Source organism: Euwallacea fornicatus, chromosome 8 (assembly GCF_040115645.1).
Source record: "Euwallacea fornicatus isolate EFF26 chromosome 8, ASM4011564v1, whole genome shotgun sequence".
In the NCBI taxonomy this organism is placed as follows: domain Eukaryota; kingdom Metazoa; phylum Arthropoda; class Insecta; order Coleoptera; family Curculionidae; genus Euwallacea; species Euwallacea fornicatus.
Window position 1 is genome coordinate 4957867 of NC_089548.1, and position 18758 is coordinate 4976624.

At 38.0% G+C, this 18758-nt stretch overlaps 1 protein-coding gene across 1 annotated transcript in view; it reads left to right on the plus strand.

The window, feature by feature from the left end:
• Positions 1 to 2998: 2998 nt before the first annotated feature.
• The window catches only part of LOC136340726 (uncharacterized), an 83605-nt gene continuing 67845 nt past the window's right edge, over positions 2999 to 18758 (plus strand). Inside the window, exons 1-2 of the mRNA XM_066285027.1 lie at positions 2999 to 3116; positions 3179 to 3480. The gene's annotated coding sequence lies outside the window, so the exon portion shown is untranslated. The remainder of the gene's footprint in view (positions 3117 to 3178; positions 3481 to 18758) is intronic.

Genomic DNA, 18758 nt, shown 5'->3' on the forward strand with positions numbered 1-18758 from the left:
TTTTTAACAGATCATCACGGTTTTTTTGATAAAAGTAGAATTTTTTTATCGAAAATGAACGTAATTTTCATAACAGAACACGGTACCGACTCTCGACTGCTTTTTATTTATTTTGATTTTTACCGTTTTTTCGACACTCGCAGAGCTTTACTAAAACTCAATTATCTACGAGACTATTTGACGTAAATTGGCGAAATTAATTTTAAATTACGGGAAAATTAACGGTTTTTTATAATCAACGGAAGAATGAGGAAAAATTTTCGAAAAAAATAATTACAAACTAGAATTTTTAAATTAAAAGAAGATTTTGTTCTCAAATAGCGTTCTGCAATTATTTTTGCATCCTTAGATTGGTGCATAAAAGTGAACAAATACAATACACATAATAAGCATCATAAATTAATACTTTGTGAGTAAATCGAAAAACTATAGATTGTTTCATAGTGCGTAGGTAATAGTTACATCGGCGTAACTTTACACGATCAAGTTGCGTAATATTTATTTTGATTATTTTGCTTTTTTTTTCACTGTTTTTTCCGCAAAAAAAAAAATTAAAACTTCGAAAATGCATTTTTCACATACGGTTTTAGTCAGCTCCCAAAGGTGATCCCTGTATAATCCAGCATATTCTGCCTTTGGCTCGCAGCTAGGATCATCCTCCACTTCAATGCAGCATTTAAGGCTACTTAATTTTTCTCAGTTGTTTTAATTTCTAGTTATTTTCAGTTCTTTTCGGTCATCTGCATTTCTCTTCGTAACAATTTGTGTTCCTGTGAAGAAGCGTCGTCATTAGAACTTCTGGGTTTAAAATGATTGAAACTGTTATTAACCATGGTTTGTTTCAGCGTTGCTCCATTATTTAAATACATAGACGCCATTTTATCAGGTCTCTTTAAAGTCAATGGTTGGTCTCATAATTACCAACCAGTTTTCTCGTTCATCTCAGTGAGTGCCATTTTCGTCTCTGCATAAATTTTCCCTAATGTTTGTTTGTATATTAATAATAATTCTATGTTTCCGTCCTATACCTGTTTAACAGCTCAGCAACCTTAAGGACTTCTTGTCAAAACATTCGCGAGCTGCCGATTCGTCTAAGAGTGCATTTATCAAACATTTTTCTTTCAATCAATAAGTGATTCACGTAAATGCATTTCTCTGCTTTGGATTAGAGAACTTCTGATAGAACAACTTTGTATCTGAAACGTGTCCAATTTCATACTGAACTTGTCCATCATGAAACCCATTTAAGATCTTGAAACGTCCTTTAAAAGCTTTTCTGCTATAAATTATTCAAAAATGTTGGAACAATCTCTTTCGTACCAATAATGAAGATATAGATGATGTTCCCTTAAGCGTAATTAGGGAACAATTGCGATCCAATGCTGATGTTCTTGTCAGTGCGTCACTGAACGTTCTTGATTTATCGAAAATAGTGAATCCCAAGATGGTTTGCACTTCAGCTGATATTCATTTATGGAACGAAGATGAGCAGACGGTTGATTTTAATGAGGAGGAAGATGTGGACAATGAGGACGTCCCCATTTAAGTTAGAAGTGTAGTGACTGATGTGGAAGCGAGACAAGTTTTAACAAAGCTTTAGACTGAGCTGCCAGAAAAGGAGCATTAAACACGGATATTTTTCTTCTAATTAAAAAAACACTTACCAGTGTTAGAATATCTGTTTATTTTTTATACAGGGCGTTTACTAAATGATCGCTTTAATTTCGAGAGGTGGTTCCTTGTCGTACTTCATGAAAAAAAAATCTTCCTCCATTTTCGCGATACGGGGTATCAAAAATGTTTTTTAATAAATATTTTTGGACGTAAGAACAATATCTCGATGATATTCAGTATCGGGGGCAGGAAATTCAAATGCGATATCGGTTTTGCCGCAAAATGCAGGGGGCGTCACCTGCAGTAATGTTCTTGTGCTAAATTTGCCCTAACTCTTGAGGCCCTTGCATTCGGACTTCTAATAGATCACGTTTTGTTCCTCCGTCAATTCTAAACGAAAAAGCGTACTCGGACGAAAACTCTCAGAGTAATAGTTTTCGAGATATCGACGATTAAAAATTTCTGCGCACACCACTTCATCGAAACATTAATTTTTTAATAAACATTTAATAACAGCCCCCCACGTATTGCGGTAAAATCGATATCATAATTGAGTTTATCGTCTCGGGAAACCCCCGAATACCGAATTTCACCGAGACATTGCCCATGTGTCCGAAAATATCTATGACAAACCGGGAAGAAAATGAGACTTTGACACGCTGTATCACGAAAAGGAAGTAAGATAGGACATGTGTTTATCAATTTTTTTTTTCATAAAATATGACAGGGAACTATCCCTTGAAATCAATGCCAACATTTAATGTACACTCTGTATATATGCATTAAACGTTCCTTTAATAAATCGTTTATTATTTAAATCACCCTCGCTAACGTAAACGTTTCGATAATGCGAGTCACACTTGGTTTGAATCAGTTCACATCACCGAGCGCCTGCTATATCTGATAGGAAATTTCGGATGCAGGAAGTTCCTGCGATGATTCCGAACTAACATTCCAAGGTTTTCTTGAAGAAGTATCAAAGCGTTTGAATTTGCCCAAGAGAACTCTAAATCGTAAAGCTTTCCGGACGCGAGTTCGGTGAGGTTGAGTTCTGGTCGGAGACAATGTGATGAGCTTACCAGCAGGTCAGTTCGTTTGCCTCTCCGTGGCAGTTCACTCGATTTGCAATTCACTGAATGTCAATTTTTTCAATTCACACTATTTGAACTTCGACTTATGTGCCATTCTTCAGGCTTCATCGCAGAGGACTTCTTAGAAAATTATGAGTATGCACTTGGCGTGCCCTAAGGGGACATTTTGTCACACGTTAAAAGACATTTTAATGGCAATGGCAGAGGAAGTAGTTACATTCAGAAATAAACAGCGGAAGTGGATGCGATATGGGTGCAAGTCATTACTAGACAATTCTCCTTTCCTGGGGTGATGGTGAGTCAATGAAGACTGCATTGTCTTCTTGATATCTGCTTAACATGACTGTGTAATTGAATAATTTGCGAGTGGTTATATCAGGATAGTTTGTCGTAAACTCGTGCAGGAATCAGGTAAACATTGTTTGCATTTTAATCGGTTCCAGGTATAGAAACGACTTTTCCTATTCTTTAAGGCCTCCGCAAGACATTATGTGAATGTCTTTTCTAAGCAAACAAGGCACAAAGCAAGCGTGGAGCGTGTGTGCATGACCAATACCATGTGTGCGTGTAATATTCGAGTTCCTCATAATCGTCGAATGGTTACTGCATCTGAACATTAGCACTTTGCAGGGCCGGTTCACCCTCATCCACTCAAAACAGTTTCAAAATCTGTCGATCGTCCTTCGTGAGATTCGACCAAAATCACCATTTCACGAGTGAACACTCCTGGGTTTGGTACAGAAACCGATCAACTCCGGCGATTGGTTTTACGATGGTAGGCAGTCCGTCTCTGCTAAAACAATGTGTAAATTGAACAAACCAGTTCCATAATAATGGGTTTACGTTTGGGACTTGCAAAATACAAAGCTAATTTGAATTCACGTTCAATATTTGAGTTGCTGTTTAAACTGCGACCCAAAATACTTCTTACTTCACGGTATTCCAATTAAGTTCTTAACGCAATTCGGAGTAATGTAACTCACTTACACCTGACTTGAATTAGGAGACGAGTTATTTCTGAATGAAATCGAATGTTCATGGAAAATGAGCGGCTGGTCATTGCTTGTTGTCAGTAAACTCTAACTGTTTCCGAGATTTCGAAACGGTCTCTGAAGTAAAAGAAAACCGCGTTGTCGAGGCTTTGAGAGCGCAATCGACGTTATCACCATTTTACCCCACGCTTCGCAATTTAGTTATGAGCTTCACTACCCCCCGGCTACGTGGTTATTTTTCCCCTGTTGTGTTAGCTGAAATGGCGTTCGGAAATGTCGACTGTGGATGCTCTATTTCGATCCACTGTTTTACAACGTTTAGAGCTGGTATCTTGGTAATTCGTGGGACAGTTACTTCAAGGAGGATCCCAAATTCCTTGTCTCTCCTCGGCCCCATTAGAGTGCGCAGGCTGCAGTATGTTTTTGCTCAATGCACATACGCGTTCTGCAATATACTATAATGCTCGGGTTACAATACCCATGTATTTTTTCTAGTTTTTGAGATTTGAGGTCGCTGCGAGATCTATTTTCGATTTGAAGTTGCCTCTAAAAAAATCTAACTACACTTCTAAGGCTTCAGTGGGGACGTTCAGTGCGGCTGATGAGGATAACAAACGCGTTCGAATGAAATAAAAAATATTGAAAATGCCTGGAAAATAAGGGAGTCACGAACCGTCTATTGTTATATGTATACAGGGTGTTTTCCAAGAGCCGTCCGTAACTTTTTATGGTGTTCGAAGAAATAACATTTCTATAAACATGTGGCCGGAAACGATTAAATACCGAGATCCTCAGTGTTGAAAATGAAAAATACGTATTTGATATCAATTTTGAACAGTCAATGCCAAGTTCTCGAAATGTTGCAGTTATTATACGCTGATAAATAGCCGCATTTTTACTATAAAGTCTATTTGATCTGCCGCCAGTGGCGTAGCGGGGCGTAAGCCAGTCGACGTTTTCGTCATGAAGTGCCGAACGAAAATGGATTTTTTAACATTTTTATTATTTTCGGCCTCTCCTACTATTTTAATGCAAAAAAGGTCTTTTCATTTTTCTTTCCTAATGCTGCTCTTAGAAACTGCGACTACACGCAACAATAATAGAAATACTCAGTTTCGGCACAAAGTCAAAGCAGATGTTGAGAATGGCCACATACCGATAACGGTGACTGGTAATTCCTTTGTAATTTTCTTTATTATATATATGAAACTTATTTCAAATAATAAGACACATAGTTTCTATTTTCAATACTCTCCATCTCGCAACTGCAGCGTTTCCGGCGACATACAGCCTGTCCGGTTTTCGTTGGACAGCGGCTGTATCTCGGTAAGTAAAAATGAAGAAAACCGCTTTTACCTGAAAGAATGCCCTCTAGCGATTTTGTTCTGGACTAAGGATTTTTGGTCAATGTGGATTTTAAATCGGCTTATAATTCCCTCACAATGAAGCTCAGAATCACTGAGATCGGATAATTAGAAACAGAGATATGATAGTTTGAACTTAAAAGGATTCACCGGCTTCCCCCACTTTTATTATGTGAGTTATGAAATTATGTGTCGAACAAAAAGGTCTCATAATGATGTAATCTTATTGATAGTAAAGTAAAATGTGCTACTTGACTAGTGACTTAGTATAGATTTGTCGATTTTAAGGAACTACCGTCCCTATTACGCCCCCTTACGGCGATTTCACGAAGCTGAAAATATTACCCAGAGATTTCTTATAGTCACATTAGTAATAAATTCTTTTGTCCGAAGTTGCTACTTGCTCTACTTACCGAGATACAGCCGCTGTCCAACGAAAACCGGACAGGCTGTATGTATAGGAATCTTTTTTTTTTCTAAATTCCATAAGAAATTGTGTCCTGAAGTGACGGAGCGCACTTACCAAACACCCTGCGTACATGTGAGGATCTTAGTTCAGTAATTCAGGTTAGCCCTAAGCTAAGCTGAAGGATTAGATTTATCAACTCCGACCAATGAAATCTATCGCTGACATGTCTTGTGCGGTTTAATCGGTGGTCGACCTTTTTGGTAAAATTATCAAAGTCTTCAATATTCGACCCTAATTAACGGCTGAAGATATGATATCGTCTTTCAAACTTCTCGAAGCTTGTTGAACTTAATATACAGGGTTGCTCATATTTTACTATGCACTTTAAAGTCAAATAAAAACTTTTTAATTAAAGCAAAAAAAACTTTTATTGGGCTAATGTATAGTTAAATCTATGGGATTTAGTATTAATTTAGATACCTATTGGCAATTTTGAATTTTAGGCCCAAAATTTCACTTCACCCGGTGAAGTAATACTCTCCACCTATTCTTGCAGTTTCATGGCGAGTCCGCCCTCTCAGCACCACAAATGCAGCTACACAACACTACACGACTTTTGGATTGTTTTCACACCAATGACGAACCAGCGGGTATGAAAAAGTCGTTACAGAATCACTTTTCTTGTGATTAACTTAAATCTGTAGCAAAACTGATGAATTTTTCTTCCGTGGATCAAAATCAAGATGGAGAATTGCCTCGCAGGGTAATGCAAAATTTCGACCTTAGAATTAAAAAATGCACTGAAATTCAGGGAGAGAGTTTAGAAGCGATTTTAAAGAATTGAGTAGTTATCCATGTTAATGATAAATCCCATCGAGTTAGCCATACAGGGCGTCTCTAAAAAAATTGTCTCTGCACCAAATCCTACCCTAGAGTTTTGAAGGGAAAACGGGACGATTTGACCCAATTTACCTTGGTCCAAAAAGGGACGGATTTCAAAATACTGGACTTCAAAGTGAAGATCGAAAAAAAGGAAAAAAGCAGTTACTTGGTGTGAAATGCTGCTATTTGAGCAAAGTGTTGATTCGAGGGACTTTTAGGGGCGCCAAATCAAAATTAGTTTACACCCCCCGTGCACATTGCAGAGGGCGCCGGGCAAACTCCCCTCAAAGAGTCATAACTTTCTTCACCACCTGGTATAAAGGGTATTTGCGATTAAGTTTGTGTTTTTCTGCGTGTCTTATGGAAAAATGCGCCTTAGTGCGAGTCTCTACGGGTATTCCTTCTTGAGATATTTGACATAGTTCGCTGCAAAAATAACTTTTAAAGTACATAATCATCCCTATAGTACGGTGAAATACATAATGAAAAAGTGGTGTAGCCAAATGAAAACACGAAGTTTTTACAGAGATGACGAGAACCGGAGGTTGATTGAATGTTTTGATTTTTTTTCGTTTCAACTGGGCGAACGTAGAGGTGCGCCGCTAACGCCCTCTACAACGTGCATGGGAAATGCAGACCGAGGCTGGATTCTCGCCCCTGAAAACCCCCCACGCGACGTGTTATTCAGATAGTAGCATTGCATGCTAAGTAATTTGTTTTTCTTTTCGGATTTTCACTTTGACGTCTTGTACTTTGGAAACCCTTCACCTTCGGGCCAAGGTAAATTCGGTTAAGTCGCCGTGTTTTTGCCTCAGAAATCAGCGTTAGAGTTTTAGAGACACCCTGCGTATTAGTTCGATAAAAGATTTTTCTGCTTTGTTTGGAAACTATTCAATCGCCTTTTAAATCGCATTGTTTGATATGGGGAATCCTGTATTACCTCTAACCCACAACTTTTCCTCTTTATCCATAAATAGTTACCCATTCATGGTAATATTATTCAGCATTAAAATTTCGATAAACACCTAGTTTATTATATTACCTTAGCCTTTCACTTTTGTTCGGCAATTTTATTCAAATGCGCGGTTCATGGCAGGTTGCCAACAATGACAATACCTATTTGAAATTATTATTGTCCTGTACGATTAATCATACTTTTTATCAATTCCTTGGTGTTTTTTTACGTCACTTTGCTATTTAACAATGGAGAAATATTGTTGTATTATGCACGATCACTCCGAGTCCTGGTCAAATATGAATATCCTTCAAATGGCAATTAATGAAAACGTTCGTGACGCCAAGCTTCCATGCACCCCAATTCCCTTAAATAAAAAAAATTGCCCATCTTAAACTCTCTATAAGAATGTCCTTTGTCCTTTGTATGTAAATACAGAAAGTAATTTACCATAGCTTTTTATGTCGTCATGTTTTCAGTTAACCCAAGATTGTCAATGCCGCAGTTGTCCGTGATATTCATGAATATGAACGTGGGCTTCGCACCACACCTGATGGTTGTGGTCTTTTTATGGTCATCCTACCAAAGAGGAAGCATTTTTTTTATTTTATCGCTCGATCCATTAACAAACAAATTCAATTTCGCTTAGATTTTCAGTGTAATTATCACCGAATTCCCACAATACACAGGATAAAGCGTACCCTCATAAGTCCAGTTTTGCCTGACTGGATTTTAATGAGTTTAGGGTGTGATGGAATATATGGGACGATAAAGGGAGTTAAAAGGTGACTAAAGAGGCAGAAATCCTCCCTCGGCATAGGCGTGCCTAAACTTTTTTCTCCTTGGTTTCGTTCGGGCTCAGATAATAAAGTTTGCCGAAGCGACGGCTGATAGTGCCTACAGAGACGTATAATCTATTTAATGTTGATCACGATTCAGTTATGTCGCTGAGACGAAACCGCTCCCCGCCTATGGCCTAAGCTACCCTAAATTCGTTCTAGCACCAGCATTTTCGTCGGAGCATATGTCACGCGTGAACCCATTTTTCATTCAACACAACCTGTTAAGATGGTTGATGAAAATTAATTTATTGTTATAAATACTCTCATTATCTCACTTTTTATATAAACTATTGCAGCGAGCTGATGAAGTGTGTAGGAGGAAATTTGAGTATACGGACTTCAGCAAGCGTTAACCCTTTTTTCTAGTGCCTTATCCCCTCGATTGGAAGTTGAAGTGTCATATTTTACAGCGATTTAAAAAACATAAGTGCTTTATGGATCCCCTATGGACAAAATAACTAATAGGCTCCATTAAAGCTCAAGACACGATGGGGATTCGAATATAATCACGTTAGGCAGTTGCACGCGACTAGAGAGAAAAATCCCATGGCTTGATGTGCCATTATGATTCGATTTGGAAAGGACCGTAATGGAAATGTTGTTGCTCTTTCCAGTACCCGTCGACGAGGAATGAATTGTATTCAGCGGTTTTTTGATGATTTTGAGAATCCGCAAAGTGGCCCTTCGGGTACCAGCCGTATTCTCTGTGGAAAGGAGATAAATCGGAGCATTCGGCGTTCTCTTTTGCTTGACGTTGGCGAGATCAGATGTATCCCATTTTCTACTATCTGCTCTCCATTGTCCCGATCTCCATTGACGTATTGCTGAACGACTTTAAGCTCGAATATTTATTAACTGTTTTCCTTAAAGCGCAAAAGATTTACGTAAAACAGCTCTTAACTCTGCCAACTCTTGCAGTGAAAATAAAGATTATTCGGACGAAGATGGAACTCCTTAACTTAGCGGATCAGATGGTTTGCCCATCGTGAACGAATCAGAACTAATTTCCGTTTTAATGCTGAGTGTACAAGAGGCGGATTCGCGATGATTTCTCAGCAGGTCAGCTCAGCTGTGCTATTGCCAAAAAAAAACATAGATGAGCAACTTAGTACAAAGGCAAATGTTATTTCGAAGTAGATACATACGGGGTGTTCCCAAAAACGTGGGCAACATCCCGGAAATGAGAAGGTTTTGTTCAAAGATTGTGCTGATGCCTACAAATCGGCATTCCAAAAACTTAGCGTTACTGAAACACAGATTTCCAAAATTTGATGGCGAAAATGGTATTTTTTAAGTACCTTCACTTCCAGTCGATGAAATCGAATGAAATTTGGGTTTTTCTTGTATTAAGAGTGGACCTAACACTTCGTTCTACAGCTTCGCGGAGGCGAAGGGGGGCTACTGTCAACTTCTTTATGTCTAAACCTTTACGATGGTGTGATTTTATAGTGGTTATGTGATTTGTTAGATTTACGACGGACTTAAGAAAAAAGAGGTTGAAGTAAAACACCATTTTGTCAAGAATCTTATTTTGACAAAAGCAATGGAGTTTTGCCCGTAGGAACCAGAACAAACAATATTTTTGTATTAAAATTGTTAAAAATAAATTTGCAGTTTTGAAATAAATTCATTAAATCTCTTCAACGTGAAGAAAATTTATTTAGAAAATACGATTTTCGCTATCAAACTTTGAGGAGCTGCATTTGCGTCAGGACACGTTTAAACAATTTTAGAAGTATAAGAATTTTACTGTGACAAGAACTTTTCGATTCAACATTTGCGAATTTGCGAGAACATGTTCGTTGAAGGCTACTTCGTCAGCAATAGAAGACCTTTTATAACTCTCGACCATACCTGTAGACATCCATCTTCCATGCCATCTTCGCATTATCTTGCATACCATATAATGAATGAATGGTTTCACATAATACCGCAGCTCATTTTAATGGGAATTTATTGCAAAAAACTGATTTAATATTGGCAATGATCGACGAGAAAATTGTGTGGTCTACCCGGTATATGTACATACATATGGTATATTCGGACTGAAATACTGCCTCATAAATTATACTGAACGGTTCAAACGGTTCAAATTAGTATATTTTGACTTGGTTGCTTACGCCGTCTGATGCGGCCGCCTCTCAGCATCATACCATGACACGGCCCTGACGATGTTAGCTTTGCTTTGTCTTTACAGGATCTTCACTGTCTTTGATGACTTTCCAATGTACGAAGGAAATTCTGAGGATAATCGTTTGCAATGATGTATGAACGCTCAAGACATCTCTAAATGCTGTTACGTTCTCGAAAGCAACTGGTGTGCAGTAACATGTGAAGCCACCATCATGAAGATCATGATGAATTAAATAATATATAGGGTGTTGTTTGAGTAGGCGGCCAAACTTCAAGGGACGACTCTTCGAGTGGTTCTAAGCCGAGAAGTTTTTATAAACATGGATCCAGTATAGGTTTGTTTTCAAGATACAGGGCGTTAAAGTTTCTTAAAAAATAGTTTTTTCGTTAAAATCTGAATAATCCTTTAGATGTTATTAAAGTTTAGTCGTGTTATTTATGGTTAATACTGACTGATTTTTTTTTAAACTCTTATATTGTTTATGCATTAAGCGCACTCGTAGCCGCCCAAATCACCAGATTTAAATTCGTTAAACTTTTCACTGCGCGAGCATGTAAAGTCCTTCGTTTGTAGGACTCTGGTCAACACTGAAGAAGAATTAACCCAACGGAGACGGGATTCATGTAATCTGATAAGATATACGCCGCGAATATTTTAACATGTTCGGCAATCGACGTTAAGACGAGCTAACGCGTGCATTGAAGTTGAACGAGGACATTTTCAGCAATTATTGTAAGTTTCATGTTACTTATTGTTAAATATTTTTTTGTTTAAGTGTAATTTTAATAAAGCATTTTTGTTGTTTCAATTTTGTTTAATTTCTGGCGTTACCCCCATGCACGCCCCTTGGAATAGGAGACAAACAATTTCTAGCTGAAAAGATTCTTTTGCACTGCATTCAAAACTGCCACCGAGTTTCAACATCATGTTAGTTTGTGCCTTCTTGTTATTTAAGAGTTTCTGTTTAATATGTAACAGCCATTTAACAAAGTTTGACACCCGGCATTTGAGAACGAAGCGTTACCGCACCTATGTTTATACAAACGTCTCGTCTCGGAATCACTCAAAGAATCACCCCATGAAGTTTGGCAAGGTACTTAAATTACATCCTGTATTCAACGCTAAAGTAATGTAATGAAGATAAAATTAACAATGTGGAAAGGAAGTTGTAGTAAAATGTTGGCACCAAATCATAACGAGGAATCATGAAAATAAAAAAAGTTCATAATACACCCAACTGACAAGATTGTTTTATGTTGAGGTAAGAGACTTCGATTCTCCTTTATAAATTTGAGAATTTTCGGAGCAAAATCAACGAGAGTGGATTATGAAGTCAGAATTAGATTTACATTCACCATGTCAAGAATTCTCCGAAAATTGCCATTTTCTGTAAACTGGATACAAGTACGAAAAACTTTTAATTTCAGCATAAAATGACAATTCCTTTATAACTTCAGAAATTTTCTGAACAGAATTCATTATTATAGCTGCAAAGGTTAAGCCGGTAAACTCAGTATTTTAGATATATGGGAAGGGTCATAAGATCTTAAAAATACACTATACGAAGAACCGTTTAACCACGCAAATAACGACTGGTTTATACTGGAAATACAAAAAAAACACAAAAAGGAAGGCTCTTCCATCTTTACTACCATAACTGTTACTTCTTCAGTGTCCGTAAATAAATCTACCGGTGTCCACAAAAAAAAGTTGGTTAAGCAATTCAAGTTATGCAATAGTTCTTAGCATAGTGTTGCGCCGCTTCTTTCTTGATTTTATAGTTATTTTTACAATGCAATCAGCAAAACAATGAAGTTCCACCCTGTCTTCAAACAATATTAGTTGCCGTAAAGTCCCAATGCTTGTAAAATTACATAGGGGTCACGCGTTTGAACAACCCTCCTGGTATGTTTGCCACCATGCGGGCGACTGCCGGTTAACTAATTCAAATCACCCCGGATAAGTTTACTTTTTACCACCCCAGCGATTGCTGAATAAATAAATTAACCGGTGGCATTGGAGGGTTAACTTATCAATTGTTATCTTATCTGCACTAATAAATATCAAAGAAGGTTTTGTTACATTTCGAAAATTAACCGAATTTCAACACAGTACCGAATTGCTCGACTACTGCATGTAGTACTCCATACGCAGTACGCCATTGGCGTGTTCGTCATTTTAGAACAGTTTTCAAAAAAAATTTTCTCCAGTGCCTTCTTAACTGTTATTTTATAGTGTTCGCATATATCCGTTTACCCCGTGCCGATTTGCAGACGGTAAATCTAACTTTACAGTACCTGATAGTGTAATATTGTTTTTCCCAAGCAAACTTCCTGGACTCTAATGAGGCGAGCTATTTGAAAAATTGCACTCGTTTACATTGAACGTTTTTCTCTTGCTGTGGCCATCATGGGCAGTAATTTTACCCTTAAGATATTTCGTGCATTGGAATATACACTTTTTTGCATTAAAACGAAAAATAAATGACAAATATTAACAAAAATCACATTCGCCATATTGTCAAGAAACGGATCCTTTCGGTTTAAAAGAAGGCGATCAAGGGTGAAAAACAATTTTATGATTATTTTAAAGAGATTTTACAGAAAACACAAATAAGGCTATTCCTTATGGTTTTAAAACTGTTTTTAAGAATGATCGTTTTTTAATTGTGTATTATACAGGGTGATTCCTAACCTGTTCGCACATCCTTGGGAAGCTGTAATAGCTAAGGACAAATAATGACTGATGCTGAAAAACTAGCGAGTGCATGTTAACAATGTTAACACGGAACAAGAGCTCCGAAATTGCACACGTGCTGCCGTTGGAACTCATGGATTCGGCGATTCCAAATTTGTATTGAAAATCACGGAAATAACTTCGAACAGTTATTGGAATAAATCGAGTGCATCTCCAAAACTAAAAATGTTCTGTTACATTTTCTTTTCAGTATTAATCATTATTTGTTTTCAGCTGTAATTTCCTAAGTTTATGCGAATGGTTAAGAATCATCCTGTATACTGAAGACTGAAAATAAGGCTTTTAATCCCGCGTTGAAATTTGCGGCCCGGTCGCCTGGAGGGCAGCAAATCGCTAATGGATTAAAAGACGCTTCGGTCTGAAGGTAGAGTATACGTGTTCTTTTTTGCGCCTCCAAATGTATATGGTGAAAGGTAGACACGGTATTCAGCAGTTTCGTTGTTTCCATGGAAGTTATCTTCTAGGTAAAGTTACTAGTACGTTAATCTAAGTGCCTTTAATTCATTATCTAAGTGCTGAATTAAGTCCAAAGACATGCATTTCTCCGTGGAAAACTCTGCAGAAGAAGTCGCTGTAGCACTTTTTTTGAAAATTTCTAGACTCATACACAGGAAACGATCGTGGAACTGCAAAAAATGGCGCAAAGAGAAGGAAGCAGGTGAAAATTATACAAAAATCGTGTTTTTTGCGTATATTTTTTGAAAAATATGTGAAGCCACTGGCATTTTTAAAATGAAAAAAAAATAGGGTATACAAGCTGAAAAAGTCTGAGGTGTTGAATGCAGATCAATTTGCTGAACTTCCACTGGATGCTCTCGATGATTGATACCTATTAATGAACGAGAACGGCAACGATGTGGCAAACATTTCCATAATTGTACACTTTTAAAGGTACCTCTAATCTTATGAGCTGGTATGAGCTCCGCAAATTATCGACCAATGATGTCACTGTTCATGGCTCTATTAACGGATGATTATTATTAAAAACCACACGGTAGGCGATGAGCCATAAACATATGGCGTAGATTGAGTAATTTACTATTTACCATTAATCTTTACCATGCCTTAATTAACCCGCTGAAAAAAACTCTTTTAGTAGATTTCCACAAACAAGTTTATACCAATGACTGATTATGTCAGAGGATGTAAACTTTTTAACTCCATTAGGAGTAAATGGTTAACTTAGTTCTTCCTCGAAGGGAGTAAAGTTGCTGCTTCAGTCATCGAGATGCAAAAAATAGTTAATAATCGCATTATAAGACGACGGGGACTATGAATCAAGTTCTTATATTACGAAGGCATCTTTGGCGATTTATACAGGTATAGCGAAGCATAAATCTAGAGGTAAAAGATTTGTTAGGTGGATTCATATTTTACTTTTAAAGACCCTGTAGCGTATTATAGAACTTAAATTGGTACTTGGGCGGCGACTAATTTCACTTTTTATTGTTTCGTAACCAATTCAATAATGCAGTGCAAATATTAGGATTGCATTTGGGTTAACATAATATTGTCACCGGTTACATAAACGGACTTTTTTCGGGCCACCATTTGTAGTCATAGAAAACTGAAATATCACATTAAATTCTGCAATTTGCTTCTTGCTCCTTTTCGGTTGTTGCTTTAGTCAGAGGCGGACTGAACCACTCTTGCTGCAACTTTTTGTGAGTACCTACTTTAAAGACCAAAAAAAGTGCCCGTATCGCCTTATCGTGCTCACGTATCTTCACGCTATCTGCAGGAACCATTTCAGGGGAAGAGAAAGAAATATCCTTCATTGGCGTGAATTCGCTCCTAGTCCTAGCCTGGAAAATTTATGTCCAAAGCGTATATTGACTTCAGACGAAACGAGCAACAACCATAAACTCGTGGTTCGAATTTTAATGCGAGGGATTAGGGCGCAACTGATGAATACCAAATGACGAAAGCTTACTTTAAAATTTTTATTTACACGTTAGAACACATCTACGAAGAGACCGCTCGTGGGGCAGGTTGGTAAGTGTCCCCAAGGCAGTTGGTAGTCACCACTTTCATGGAACACTCGGCGGATTGCTTGGGAGTGTTGGTTTTCTCCCTGGCGTCGAAGGCTACATGATGGTGTCAAAGCTTCGCCCTAGAACCCAATTACGTAGTTACGTTTCTCTGGGGAAATTAATGTATTTTTTAATTTTTTTCTTATGGAACTGCATGTACACCTTGGCAGTCCTTCATTAGCCACTGCAAAGTCGTGGGTGACAGAGTTTAAACGCGCCAAAACGAACTCCGCAGTGGTTGACCCAATGACGCTCCAGATCTGACCACGTCAGACATTGCGGTGAAAATCCACGAAACTGCACTGGAAGATGGCAGTTTCAAAAAACACTGTACGTGGTATTTGGGCCGAACAACCGGACATCAGAAAGCTGTTCGCAAGATGGATGTGACCGCAAACAGCGCCGTGGGGACGTTTCAAGGGAGCGTTTGGCAAAGTTTCACAACGATAAAACCAAGTTTCTGGGGTGGATCCATAGCCATGGATGAAACATGGGTCCATTATCGCACACCTGAGACGAAAGAGCGGTTGAAGTGACGGACTCAAAGGAGAGAATCGGCTCCAAAGGCGATGGCGTCAGTTTTTTGACATGCAGGTGGGATAATTTTCATTGACTATTTCCCTAAATTAAAAACAACAAACGGAGAACGTTATACAAATTTAATGCGGCATTTGAGCGAAGAAATTAGGAAAAAGCGACCGCATTTGGCGAAAAAGAAAGTCTCGTGTCATCAATGCAACGCGCCAGTTCTCGCTTTCGTCATCGCAACGGCCGAAATCAATCAACTTGGTTTCGCACTTTTCCTCGTCCACTCCATCCTCCGGATTTAGCCCTCTCAGATAATTTTCGATTTTTAAACTTGGAAAAAGTGGCTTTAGTGGAAAATGTTCTGCCAATAATGATGACGCGGACTCCGAGGTTGAGACCTACTTCGAACCAGTCGAAGCTCGTGTGTCGATCTCAAAGGAGACTATGTTGAGAAATAACGTAATATTTTTCAATTTTTTTTTTAAGTTCTGAGCCGCGCAGTTCTGGGACTATCCTCCTATCAGGCATGGCAATACCTTTAAAATTTACAGTTTTCAGTCACCTCCGAGGCAGTCACCTCTTCCAAAAAGTAGAACGGAGGAAAATCGTCGTGGCAAGTGCCTCCGAATTTCCAGATTTTACGTGATTCCCGGATAGGGTTAGGTCGATGCAATGCAATCTCTCTAGCATAATTTATTCTTCAGAACACTCGCCTCTAGTAAATGCTATCAGCATGTGACGCATTTTGGCGATAATAAGTGTTAAGTTTTAATGTGAATTAATGGATGCTTCGACTGTGGGTCCTCACAAGTGCTTGAAAATTTCATAGATAAACTACAAAAGAGTTGCTAAACCTGTGTAAACACAAGGCATTTGAAATTCATTTTGAGCATAAAATAATCTTGTTGTTAAGAATATTTTTGAAATGCAAATGCCCCAAACCAACAACTACCATGTGATTTCCATAATTGGATTAGGGAGCATTTGTGTCTGCGATAGACATCGGTTCTTTATATCCACGGATTTTCCATCTCCATTTGTTCGAAAAATTGTTCGTAACCGTTAAGAATTAGGTTACAAAAGAACATAAAAGACTCTTAGAACGTATATCATCACTTCTATGTAACCCAAGCGTGGGTTAGTACCTCTCTAATTTTAACAGTGTTTACCTTCTTAAACGTATATTTTACTTCTCTGACATGAAAATTTCAAGGTCCTATTTTGATGAAATCTTCTCCATACATTATCTGTAGGGATCCTACATAATGTATACAGAATAGCTAGGTTGAGAACACGACAAGGACACACGAATCCTCGTACGAATTTCAAGATGTTTGGAACCTTGTTTGAAAAGGAATGGCGGTATTTGTCTTAGATAAACATTAGGTTGTGTTTAAAGAAGATTGCTTTCGATGTGGTATAACCGTGATAGGGTCATTTACAGCATTCCATCTGTCCTTAGATATAACGTGACAAAAATATGACGTGATAAAACCACTTTAAGTGCGTCTATCTTCCCAAAATCATGTCCCATATCCCGTTGTCACGACTTAACAACATGTCTCCTTTTTAACTAATTTAGCTAGATTGAGCAGCTGTTACATCAATTGTCTTAGATTAGCTCTGGCCAAGCACCGGGGTCATCCCGAAACGAGACCACTCTTAATAGGACTGTGCATTTACACCACTTAAGTTTAATGTTTTCTCAGTACTTTCGTCCTTAAAACTCGAAGTGAAAGATGAATTTTGCCCTTTCCGTTTCATGCCACGCCCACGATAAATTTGAAACTGAAGAGATGCGACAAAGCATTATTTAAAGTCATAATGTCATATTTTGGTGTCCCCTATCTCGAGTTTTGCCATTAATTACGGTTCTTTATTTAACACGACTGTTTTTGCAAAAAAACACTATTGTATTTTATTTAAGACTAAATGTGTGAGGATAGAATTTTCAGCATAAATGCTCGGAGAAAATTACGGCCGTAGCGAAGGGCGATTGTGCTTAAATTATATCCGGTCCTTAAGGGCTGCGATGGTTCATGGAGTCACACGTCCCCGCGTGTGGTAATACATGAGACTAGACAAAATAAGAAAAAATACACATGACCACATGAAGATGTATATGGCCCGGCGATGGTGCAGCTGGCCCTTTACATATGGCAACATCACTCATGTCTCATTCCCAATGAATCACCCTGTGTACACGTTTTGCTCGTTATCAATATTCATAACTTGAAAGAAAGTAAAAGGAGTTTTTGATACTTTGCTTACAGGGTGGTTATCAACCACCGAAAGCTGAAGGTGCTGCATGTCAAAGGGTGACGACCGGATCAAATGTGCCTCAACCGAAAGTCGATGGTTTCGGCTATATACAGGGTGTTGAAAGCTCAAATTGTTTTTTACTTTATTGAAAATATTTCGGTTAGACAACTGGACGTTTGTGGAGTTGTGTTTTTATGCGTTAAAGAAAATTATAATATCGATGGTTTGTGTCGTGTTCAACTTCTTGCATTATGAAATTTAAACATAAGGTTCGTTAAATCGATTTTTCCCAAAATTGGATCGGGATATCGAAGTGACACAAGAATACGTGATTAATGGGAAAACGATCGCTCTTTCAGATTTTGCATCAAGTTTCTTGTTAGACATACGGGGTGAAAGATTATTAACTGTAAGTTCCGTAAAATTTGCCGTAACCGGTGCTCCCTATTAGCAACGCGAAAATTACAAAACATATCTCATTTGTCATCTGAAAGTGCATAATTTTAGATATTTTCAAGATAATGGCAAAAAACTTAATTAAAATTTTAATTTTCAACACTGTGTATATTCGAAACTACCAACTTTTGGATAGGGCGTATTTCCTTCTATGGTCACTATTCGACGTAGAGCGTATCCAGCTTTCGGGTGTCCCATTGTCAAAGAATCACCCTGTACATGTATTTACACAGCAGGTTCGAGTGATATCTGGTGGAGCTGCAGTATTCATGAGACCAAGACGCTTCATTCAGACTACTAGAGCTGCAGAGACTATCTGAACATCATTTTTTAATAAAAGCACGTTGGACTTATATATTTTTAAATTTCAAACTAGTCCTCACTTGCGAGATAATCAAAAAATTCAATTTTAAACGTTCTGGTGAGGTTATCGGGCGCT